At 42.7% G+C, this 11,884-nt stretch overlaps 1 protein-coding gene across 5 annotated transcripts in view; it reads left to right on the top strand.

Moving 5' to 3' along the window:
* The first annotated feature begins 3,351 nt into the window (after positions 1-3,351).
* The window catches only part of ZBTB16 (zinc finger and BTB domain containing 16), a 171,300-nt gene continuing 162,767 nt past the window's right edge, over positions 3,352-11,884 (top strand). Inside the window, exon 1 of one of the 5 annotated variants that reach the window (XM_040326036.1) lies at positions 3,352-3,556. The gene's annotated coding sequence lies outside the window, so the exon portion shown is untranslated. Of the gene's footprint in view, positions 3,557-3,746; positions 3,975-5,961; positions 6,077-6,125; positions 6,257-8,469; positions 8,595-11,884 lie in introns of those variants that run through there. The other 4 variants (XM_040326039.1, XM_040326040.1, XM_040326038.1 and 1 more) reach the window with 4 other exon arrangements.

Raw genomic sequence — 11,884 nt, 5'->3', positions numbered from 1 at the left:
TCCAATTTTAGTAAATCCCTGTTATTGTGTGCAGCCTATCTGGTACCTTACTCTGGAGGAATCGCTCTCACACAGGGTACAACGCACAATTATCCTTTATATAAGTCTTGAGAAAATGTGTTGAAGTAACAAATAAACCGATCTTTGGCACTGATATATTTTATATATATATATACCGGATATACTCAAGTATAAGCCGACTTTTTCAGCCCTTTTTTTAGGGCTGAAAATACCCCCCTCGGCTTATACTCGAGTCACTGTACCTGAAGGGCTGCGAGTGTCCATTGTTTAAAAGTCGCAGCTTCCCCCTGGTCCCTTCCGTGATAGGTGTTCAGTGTTCCGCCAATCACGGACGTCTTTTCAACCTCGGACAAGAGGACGTCCTTGGGAAATGCCTATCATGGAACGGGACCAGGAGGAGACTGCGACTTTTAAACTAAGCCTTAAAACTTTCAGATACACTCAGGCACAGGGAGGCTGCAATGGGCACAGAGAGGTGGCAATGGGCATAGTGAGGTGGCAATGGGCACAGTGAGGTGGCAATGGGCACAGTGAGGTTGGGCACAGTGGGGTGGCAATGGGCACAGTGATGTTGGGCACAGTGAGGTGGCAATGGGCACAGTGAGGTTGGGCACAGTAAGGTTGCAATAGGCACAGTGAGGTTGGGCACAGTGAGGTTGCAATGGGCACAGTGAGGTTGGGCACAGTGAGGTGGCAATGGGCACAGAGAGGTGGCAATGGGCACAGTGGCAATGGGTATAGTGAGATGGCAATGGGCACAGTGAGGTGGCAATGGGCACAGTGAGGTTGGGCACAGTGAGGTGGCAATGGGCACAGTGATATTGGGCACAGTGAGGTGGCAATGGGCACAGTGAGATTGGGCACAGTGAGGTTGGGCACAGTGAGGTTGCAATGGGCACAGTGAGGCTACAATGGGCACAGTGAGGCATTGACCCTCTTTTCCGCTTACAGTGGCTGCTGCATTCTCACCCTAGGCTTATACTCGAGTCAATACGTTTTCCCATTTTTTGTGGTAAAATTAGGTGCCTCGGCTTATATTCAAATATATATGATATATATATATATATATATACTGTATATAGTGATATAGTGTGTATTAGAAAGGTTTAATCACCAGAGTTAGCTAGTCAGATAATTTTCCTCTCCTAAGGTACTGTACAGAATCTCTAAGGCAATGTTTCTCAATGTCAGTCCTATCCCCAACAGGTCATGTTTTCAGGCCTTCTATTATTTTGCACAGGTAATAGCATCAGTTTCACTGCCTTAGTAATTACCACAGCCGTTCCATCTAATTATTCTCCATTGTTGGTGTCAACGGAAGCAATAGTGTCCCATCATTGGTGTCAGTGGGAGGAATAGTGTCCCATCATTGGTGTCAGTGGGAGGAATAGTGCCTCATTATTAGTGTCAGTGGGAGGAATAGTGCCTCATCATTGGTGTCAGTGGGAGGAATAGTGCCTCATCATTGGTGTCAGTGGGAGGAATAGTCCCTTATCATTGGTGTTAGTGGGAGGAATAGTCCCTTATCATTGGTGTTAGTGGGAGGAATAGTCCCTTATCATTGGTGTCAGTGGGAGGAATAGTGCCCCATCATTGGTGTCAGTGGGAGGAATAGTGCCCCATCATTGGTGTCAGTAAAAGGAATAGTCCCTTATCATTGGTGTTAGTGGGAGGAATAGTCCCTTATCATTGGTGTTAGTGGGAGGAATAGTCCCTTATCATTGGTGTCAGTGGGAGGAATAGTGCCTCATCATTGGTGTCAGTGGGAGGAATAGTGCCCCATCAGTGGTGTCAGTAAAAGGAATAGTCCCTTATCATTGGTGTTAGTGGGAGGAATAGTCCCTTATCATTGGTGTTAGTTGGAGGAATAGTGCCCCATCATTGGTGTCAGTGAGAGGAATAGTGTCCCATCATTGGTGTCAGTGGGAGCAATAGTGCCCCATCATTGGTGTCAGTGGGAGGAATAGTGTCCCATCATTGGTGTTAGTGGGAGGAATAGTGCCTCATCATTGGTGTCAGTGGGAGCAATAGTGCCCCATCATTGGTGTCAGTGGGAGGAATAGTGTCCCATCATTGGTGTTAGTGGGAGGAATAGTGCCTCATCATTGGTGTCAGTGGGAGCAATAGTGCCCCATCATTGGTGTCAGTGGGAGGAATGGTGTCCCATCATTGGTGTTAGTGGGAGGAATAGTGCCTCATCATTGGTGTCAGTGGGAGGAATAGTGTCCTATCATTGGTGTCAGTGGGAGGAATAGTCCCTTATCATTGGTGTTAATTGGAGGAATAGTGCCCCATCATTGGTGTCAGTGAGAGGAATAGTGCCCCATCATTGGTGTCAGTGGGAGGAATAGTGTCCCATCATTGGTGTTAGTGGGAGGAATAGTGCCTCATCATTGGTGTCAGTGGGAGGAATAGTGTCCCATCATTGGTGTCAGTGGGAGGAATAGTGTCCCATCATTGGTGTCAGTGGGAGGAATAGTGTCCCATCATTGGTGTCAGTGGGAGGAATAGTGTCCCATCATTGGTGTCAGTGGGAGGAATAGTGTCCCATCATTGGTGTCAGTGGGAGGAATAGTGTCCCATCATTGGTGTTAGTGGGAGGAATAGTGTCCCATAATTGGTGTTAGTGGGAGGAATAGTGTCCCATAATTGGTGTCAGTGGGAGGAATAATGTCCCATAATTGGTGTTAGTGGGAGGAATAGTGTCCCATAATTGGTGTTAGTGGGAGGAATAGTGTCCCATCATTGGTGTCAGTGGGAGGAATAGTGTCCCATCATTGGTGTCAGTGGGAGGAATAGTGTCCCATCATTGGTGTCAGTGGGAGGAATAGTGTCCCATCATTGGTGTCAGTGGGAGGAATAGTGTCCCATCATTGGTGTTAGTGGGAGGAATAGTGTCCCATCATTGGTGTCAGTGGGAGGAATAGTGTCCCATCATTGGTGTCAGTGGGAGGAATAGTGTCCCATCATTGGTGTCAGTGGGAGGAATAGTGTCCCATCATTGGTGTCAGTGGGAGGAATAGTGTCCCATCATTGGTGTTAGTGGGAGGAATAGTGTCCCATCATTGGTGTTAGTGGGAGGAATAGTGTCCCATAATTGGTGTTAGTGGTAGCTGTATTATATTACATTCCTGGCTTTACCAGACCAAAAGGGAAGAAATAACTTGATGTTGGTTGGTATTAGTCTTGAAATGCGCCCAGCAGATGACAGGTGCATGACAAGTCAGACCCAGCCGCCCAGCTCCATTGTCCGCATAACTCCTGGCTCCCCCCACAACTAACGGGACCCGAGCAGCCCCCCCCCAGTCCTGCCAGCACTAAACATGGCGGCACGGCTGATCCAGCATGGGAGGGAGCAAGGCATGTGTTCCCCGAGCCGGGGCCTGACGTCACCCACTGTGTTGATTTGCTAACCTTAAAGGAGAGAGGAGTTAGAGAGGCTGAGAGCGGGCACTGCGAACTGCTGGATCTGGCGGCTGCTTTAACAAGCACCATCCCCGCTCACCTACATGCCTGCGGAGACCGCTCATCACAGGTAAGTCCAGGCAGACATAGAGAAAGGAAACTCCCGACAACTTAGCATTTGTGTGTGCGAGAGGTGGGCTGTGATTGGATGGAGAGGGGTGGGGGGGCTTATTGTCACTTTGGTAGCCCCCTCCTGCCATCAGCCTGTGACAATCCTCAGATCAGCCCCAGGTTCATTCATGAGCAAGCTCCAAGTGTCACAGACACTAACTTACCGCAACCTACCGCCCGGGACCCGACAATGAGGAGGATCGCGCTGCAACTTACAGACTAGAGTCAGCCGATCGCCAAAACTTACCAACTTACCGTTGCATGCATTACCTACCGGCTCAGCCCTAGGAGATCAGCCGCCCGTCCCCCTCTGCTCAGCATGCACCGTGCATCCATCCCCGGCTTAGTATGGTGAATATTATGGGTGATTAATGCAGGTGAGTGGCGTGCATGGCTTAGGTATGGGGCTGGAATACTAATGTGTCATGATCCATTGTTTGCTCCATATATTCCGGCTATATGGATCGTCTCCGAGCATGCAGACACTGGGCTCCCCATCCATGCCATGGTGTGACATGCCAAGGAAATGTGGCATGCATCATTAGGACTTGTTTACGTCTGCTCCAGACTACAGTGCAGCAACTGGGGGGGATCTAGAATAAAAATTAGGGGTGCATTTCTAGAAAACTAGCACCCAACTGGATGATGGCATATCGAATTTGTTTGTCTGCTTAACACTGAAGTGCAGCAACTGGGGATCTAAAATAAGGGGTAACCCTGGGGGAAAATGGGGGTGCAAGCTAGCACCCAACTGAATGATTGCATGTATGACTTGTTTTTCTACTCTAAATACTGAAGTGCAGCAACTAGGGATCTAGAATAAAATAAGGGGTACCCCTTAAAAAAATTAGGGTGCAAGCTAGCACCCAACTGAATGATTGCATGTATGACTTGTTTTTCTGCTCAACACTAAAGTGCAGCAACTGGGGATCAAGAATTAAAAAAAGGGGGCACCCCTTAAATTAGGGGCACCCCTACAGGAATAGTGCTCAGCTGGATGATGGTATGCATATTTAGGACTTGTTTATGTCTGCTCAACACTAAAGAGCAGCAACTGAGGGGTCTAGAATAAAACAAAAATGAGGGTCACCCCTTGGAAAATAATACATGGGGGGGCAACCCTATAGAAATAGTGCCCGACTTGATGGTGGCATGCATATTTAGGACTTGTCTGTGACTGCTTAGGACTAAAGTGCAGCAGCTGGGAGATCTAGAATTAAAAAAATCTGAGGGGGCCAATAGAAAAATAAAAAAAGGGGGGGCAGCACCAGGGAAATAGTGCCCAACTGGCATGTATAATTCTTGTTTGTCTATGTTCAACGCTAAAGTGCAGCAATTGGGAAATCTAGAATAAAAAATGAGGGGGCAGCACCAGGTAAATAAAATTGGAGGGGGGGGGGGGGGTGCAATCCTAGGGAAATGGTGCCCAACTGGCATGCATACTTCCCGGTCTGTTCAACACTAAAGTGCAGTAACTGAAAAATCTAGGATAAAAAAAAAAGAGGGGGCACCCCTAGGAAACTAACCCAACTGGGTGATGGCATACATAATTCTGACTTTTTTTATATCTGCTCAACACTAAAGTGCAGAAACTGGGAATCTAGAATATAAAAGAGGGACACCCCTAGGAAAATAAAGTGTGGGCACTTCTAGGGTAATGGTGCCCAACTGGATGGCATGCATAATTATGTCTGCTTAACACTAAAGTGCAGGAACTGGGAGATCTGTAATAGGGGGGAATAAGTGGGTACAGCCCTAGACAAAACAAGGGGGCACCCCTAGCTCAAAAGTGGGCAATACTGGGGTAATAGTGCCCAACTGGATGGCATGCATAATCATGGCTTGTTTATGTCTGCTTAACACTAAAGTGCAGGAACTAGGAGATCTGTAATAGGGGGAAAAAGAGGGGCCAACTCTAGACAAATACAAAATAAGGGGGCACCCCTAGCTCCAAAAAAAAGTGGGCAATCCTGTGGTAGTAGTGCCTATCTGGATGATGGCACGCATACTTATGACTTGTTTATGTCTGCACAGTGCCCAACATTAAAGTGCAGCAACTGGGAGATCTGTATTAAAAAAAAAAAGAGCCCCTAGAAAAATGGTGCCCTACTAGATGATGGCATGCCTGGCACAATAGAACCGAGGTAGGTGATGTGTAGATTGGAGCATCCTATAGTCCCTTCCCTCCCTGTCTGTCTTTGTATTCATCTGTTGAATTTTAGCCTATTCTTGTCTCTTCAGCCTTTTGTTCCTCTATCTTTACATCAGTTCCCATATCATCAGCCTGTTTGATTCCTCTGTATCCCCCCCCCCCCCCCCCATTGATGATTGATTATTTTTCTGGGCTTTAATGCCCCTTCTATTGGCAATTCTCAGCTATCAGTTTTAGTTGTGATCTGTGTGGGTCTCTTTGGAAGCTGGATGTGTGCACGTTGACCAGCAAGCCAGCAGCAGGCTGTGGATGGAAGCGGTGGATGCTGTGAGCATACTTATTATTCAAATATTCATTCCTTGTTGTAGCCAGACAGGTCTGAAAATGCATTGTGAGCCAGTGTTGTGTGTGGAATAGAAGCAGCTTATGTCACAGCGCAGGATTTACTTCTTTTTTTTCCTCTCTCTGGCTGCTGCTTGTTCACCATCACTTAATGTTAACAGATTTGTAAGTTTTTGTTATCTTGGCTTTTAAGGGGGTTCTACAAGCAGTCTTCTAATCTGTCATTGATGCTAACATTGATATAATATTTATTTTTGAGAGGGGGGTCAACGTGTATGCATGGATTTTTTTTTTTTCCCCCCAAACTACTTGTGCCTAGGATTTAAAGGGAGCTGAGCCTAGGCAATCCACAACTGATAAAAGCCATTTAATAGTTGACTAATTAACCCTTACAAGTCGTCAAAAGGAACCTTGTCAATGGGTGCCTTTTCCCCCCCCCCCCCCCCCTCCTGGCTACAGAAAAACAAACTATTAAGGAAAAAGATAAAATCAGCTTCTTTCTCTACAGAGTTGGCTTCTCCTTGTTTCCTCCTCTGTATGTTTTTGTTTTTGGAAGATGTAACCAAAATGTTAGTTTCTCATAATATTTTAGGTTGCTTAGGCATTCATGTTGTAACTTAGCAGCCTTGATGTTTGTCTCTTTTTCTTTTGACTCTTTTTTTTCTGTCTCTCTTTCTTTTGACTCTTTTTCTGTCTCTCTTTCTTTTGACTCTTTTTCTGTCTCTTTCTTTTGACTCTTCTGTCTCTTTCTTTTGACTCTTTTTCTGTCTCTTTCTTTTGACTCTTTTTCTCTGTAATGTGTTTACTTTTTTTTTTTTTTTTTTTTTTTTTTAACAAGGACTTAACAGTGTTTCTTCTAAACTGCTTACACATCTATAAAATGGCACAAAATAGAATTCTTTTTAGGGATGAAACAGAACTGTAGCCCATATTTTAACACTTCATAAATTACGTGTAACACTGCTCTTCTCTTCTCTTTTTTTTTTTTTTTTTTTTTTATCCCTTGTTTAAAACTGGCACTGCAGACAGCTCTTCTTTTTTCCTTTTATTTTTTACAATCAGTGATCAATTACCTTGTATTATCTTATACATTGATGGATAAGAAATGCAGGTGTTTGCTTTTAAAGGTATGTCAAGGTATTTTAAAGGGACAGGAATTTTTTTTTTTTCTCCTTCTGAGTGACATCACAGAGCAGAGCGAAGGTTTATTTGCGGCTTTGTCCAGGTCTGTTTTTATCCCTGTGACCCTCACACTGTATAACTGGCTTCTACTTTGCAACAGACAAAAACATTCCTGCGTTAGCCCACACAATAGGACTAGCCGCTATTGTAGGGATCTGTTTTCTTAACCCTTTTATCCTGCCTTGAGTTTTGTTGCCATTATTGATATGTGTTGTTTTTTCTTGCTCTATGCTCCCATCCTCCTGTATCCCTAGTGTTTTTTTTTTTTCTTCTTCTTTTTAGTCTTTGCTGCGGTTTCAGCAGCCTGTAGGAGGGATGCAGTTTTACTTAATAAAAAAAAAAAGAAAGAAAAAGGACCTGTAGGAATGCTGGATAAAGTTGAGACACCCATCAATTCTTGAGAATAAACTAGGAGTTAAGGGGACAGAAGGCTGAAAAATGACTATTTTCTTTCTTGCCTTGCAAACATAGATAAATCTGCTTTGTTGTGTCTGATGTGCAGCTTTACTTTGAAAGCTGGAATCTTAAAAGTAATCACATTTTTCCAAGGATGTTGTGGTGTGTTTGTGTGTGTGTGTGTGTGTGTGTGTGGTGTGTTTTTTTTATTTTTATTTTTTTGTACAGGGATTTAAGCTTTCATCACATAAGCAGCAGGTGAATTTCACAGTTGCCATTGATCACAAGTTGAAATGCTTGCCTTGTCCATAAGTATGCAATAATTAGGGCTACATGTTATTATACAGGATTTATATAGCGCCAACAGTTTACGCAGTGCTTTACAATATAAAAGGGAGACAAAACGGTTACAATACAAGAGGACCCTGCTCAGAAGAGCTTACAATCTAATATGTTGGTCTATAATATTAGGTTTGGATTTGGCTTTTTCATACTAATTGCTTCTATCATTTCTTTATTTATTTGTTAATAGTCCATTTTTATGCAGCTATAGCGTAGGCAGGTTCTATATGTCAAGGGTTTTTAAGAAATTTTTTTATATTTTGCAAATGTTGCCAGTTTTTCATCCTAGTTGTGTTATAGCCATGTGCTTATTTTCAGCTTTGAGTTTTTTTTTTTTTTTTTTAGAGCTTCTACAATGTGCAGAGCTCAAGATTGGTGTCACCACTTGCTAGTCTTGCTGTTTCTCTTGCTGTCATAAGGAGGCGCTGTGCTTTGTTTTTTTAACTTCAGCAACTCAAAAGGGGACTTGCGTTTTCAAACGGCACTGGCCATGGAGAGCTGGGTAGCTAGTGCCTAACAGAAGACCCTTGGCGTTGTGATGGCAAAGGATGCACATCTTTCATTGCTCCTGATGATTGCACAGGTTTATATAGTTTGCTGATCTTTAATATGTTGTTGTGCCTGTCCTTCTGTAGAAAGGAAATGGCTGTTAACTCAAGTCAACAACTGAATTGTTGGCTTTGGTTAGTGCTGTGGTATTGAATTGGCTGATCTTTTTTGTTTTTAATGCCTAGTGCTATATTTTTATTTTTATTTATATATATATCTTTTTTTTTTTTTTTTTTTTTTTTACTTGATTGTAAAGGTGCTACTGCTAAATTAAATCGGATACTAAATAAATCTATTGATTGGAATTGCAAATTTTAGATGTGAAGGCCCCCCCCCCCCTTTTTTTTTTTTTTTTTGTCTTTGCCCCTTAAGTTTTTGTGCCCCTCAAGTTTGTTTGGTGGCTTTTTTTTTTTTTTTTTTTATTTATTTTTTATATTTCTCATGGGGCATGTCTTGAGCACATGGAAATATGTTGGATATAGAAGAGTCAACCCTTCTTCTGAAAACTGTTGTATATAGAAGAGTCAACCCTTCTTCTGAGTAATTTATATTGTTGGGTTTTATTCAGGAAGTTTTCAGTACAAAGCTACACTTGGTATGGCTTGCCTTCTCATTAACCCTTTAAATGTTCACAGTGGATGCCATAGCCCAATCCTGAGGGTGTCCATGGTGTATATTGTATTTGCGGGACAGGGACTTAAGGAGCTGTCCTGTAATTATATAATGCTCACTGGAGGCTAACCCCTTCTTTTTTTTTCTTAGGTGGAGATACAACAATGGGCTTAATGTTAAGGCTTTACGCTTTGTACTTTTGTTTCACAAACCTCAATTCTCACTATTATCCTAAGTCTGACAAGTACAATAAAGCATCCTTGCAGACTGCACGTTCTTTTGTTACCCAGTAAAGCAAACCTGTGTTTATGGCTGTATCTAGTTTGTGTTAGTTGTGCTCAAAAAATAAATACCCAGCCTTGTGTTAATTTATCTACTTGGTGGGTTCAGATAATTTATGGATGAGGCTGTCAGAAAGGAAAGGTTGTCAGGTATGTGTAGATGGTCACCGGGGCTTTATTTTGGTTGTGGAGTATCTGAAGACAGTATGGTGATAAAGGGAGCACTGGATGCTGTGGTGTGTTTTGCTTTTATGACATCTTACTGATCTTATGTTGAAGTTTTTCTTTATTTAGAATTTGATAGCCATGTGATGCCAAATTGGAATTTGTGGCAGTGTAAGGACTGGTACTTTATGTATGATCTCCATGCAATGTCTACCATTATGCTGAACAAATTGAAGGACTGCAGGGAATTGTTTGTTTCCATGATACAAAATTTTCTTCTTTGTTAATCAGCTTAGACCTTTTTTTTTATTTTTTTGGCATTGAAATATTTGAGAGGAGTGAATATTTCTGTAGTTTATTGTATTTTATCAAGGTCACGCTGACAGATAAGAACTGCTTCCAAAAACAGATATGTTGAAAAAAAATACAAGTTTGGAACTCAAAGCTTTTACAACTAAGTATTTAAAGCTTTGGGGGTTATTTACTAAAGGTAAATCCCCCTTTGCACTGCAAGTGCGCTCGCTGTAGATCTGAAATGAGGGGAAGCTCTGCTGATTTTATTATCCAGTCATGTGCAAGCTAAAATGCGTATTTTTTTTTTTTTTTTTTTTTTTTTTTCTTGCATGTCCCCCTTAGATCTACAGCGACTGCACTTCCAAGTGCACTTGTAGTGCAAAGTGGATTTTCCTTTAGTAAATAACCCCCATTGTGTCCAGAATAATATTATAGTAACTGTACTTCTGACCACGTTGGATGATTGTGGTGTCACGCGGGACTAACTTCAAGCAGTTCCCATGTAACAGATTTTCTGCAAAAAGTTTTACTGTTTGTTCAGCATGAGTTTGAGATGCACGAGAGCAATTTTTGCTGTGAGATATTACCTATACGTTATTTTACAGAGATGGATATATGAGAGAAATTGGCACATTAACATTAAAGGAGTGTGGAGCCTGCCACTTCTGTCCTCCAGTTTCTGAAAAATATTGTCTTTCTGTCATGGTTGTCCTGTGATGTCAATTCTTTTTAATGGTCACCAGAACAAGTATGCACAAACGGAGTTTTGCCTTAATTTGTGACAGCTTGGTGCTTGTCAATGTCTTTGTAGTTGGCGAAGTCAGAGATTTGGAAAGGGTAACTAGCATTCTTAAAAAGGTGATACGCAGTGGCAACCCCTTTTTTCTTTCTTTAAGCCAGTAGGTCTCAACTCCTGTCCTCAGGACCCATTAACAGGCCAGATTTTATGTATTACCTTGGGGAGATGCAGACTAGAATACTGCAATCACTGAGAGGCAAATGATATCACCTGTGATGTATTTCAGTTACCTTGCAAACCTGGCCTGTTAGTGGGTCCGGAGGACAAGAGTTGAGAACCACTGCTCTAAGCATAGGTTTGCTTAAAGTCCAGCAGTAATGGTCCATGTGTTTAGTAATATTCTTTAATTCACCAACCATGGACCTGTAACTGTGTGTTCTATGGTTGCCTCTAACTTTAGGAGACTAGAAAGAAATGTGTTGTGGACTAAATTAAACATTTTTTTTACAGCTTGACTTGAATGCTCTAGCCCATGGGTCTTCAAACTACGGCCCTCCAGTTGTTCAGGAACTACAATTCCCATCATGCCCAGTCATGTCTGTGAATGTCAGAATTTTACAATGCCTCATGGGATGTGTAGTTCCACCACAGCTGGAGGGACGTAGTTTGAGGATCCCTGCTCTAGACCATTGGTCCTCAACCCTGTCCTCAGGGCCCACTAACAGGCCAGATTTTATGTATTACCTTGGGGAGATGCAGACTAGAATACTGCAATCACTGAGCAGCAAATTATATCACCTGTGATGTATTTCAGTTATCTTGCAAATCTGGCCTGTTAGTGGGTTGATGACCACTGCTCTAGAAGGTAAGTCCTGTGGCTGGTGACACTGTATACTGGTGCTCATTGGGGTTTAAGGCTCAGCTTGGACTACAACAAAATTGTACCTGGCTGCTCACAGGATCAAAACTGTAGCGCTAAAATGGTGAGCTATAATTTGGCTTCAGCTTGGTTCTCCACCCAAAGACCCATACCCCCCCCCCCCCAATGCATTTTGACCATGTGGGGCCTAATCTTGGTGGCCTCTATGATTAAGCCCCACTTGGGCGAAATACATTAGCAGGGCTTCTTCTATGGGTTTTGAACCAAGCTGAAGCCAATTCTCATCTTTCACCTTTTCATCTCTACAATCTACTGATCCTGTGAGGGTTTTTTATTTTTTTATATATATATAT

The sequence above is a fragment of the Rana temporaria genome, chromosome 10 (genome assembly GCF_905171775.1).
Source record: "Rana temporaria chromosome 10, aRanTem1.1, whole genome shotgun sequence".
In the NCBI taxonomy this organism is placed as follows: domain Eukaryota; kingdom Metazoa; phylum Chordata; class Amphibia; order Anura; family Ranidae; genus Rana; species Rana temporaria.
Note: the sequence above shows the minus strand (reverse complement) of the source record. Positions and strands in the feature narration are given on the sequence as shown.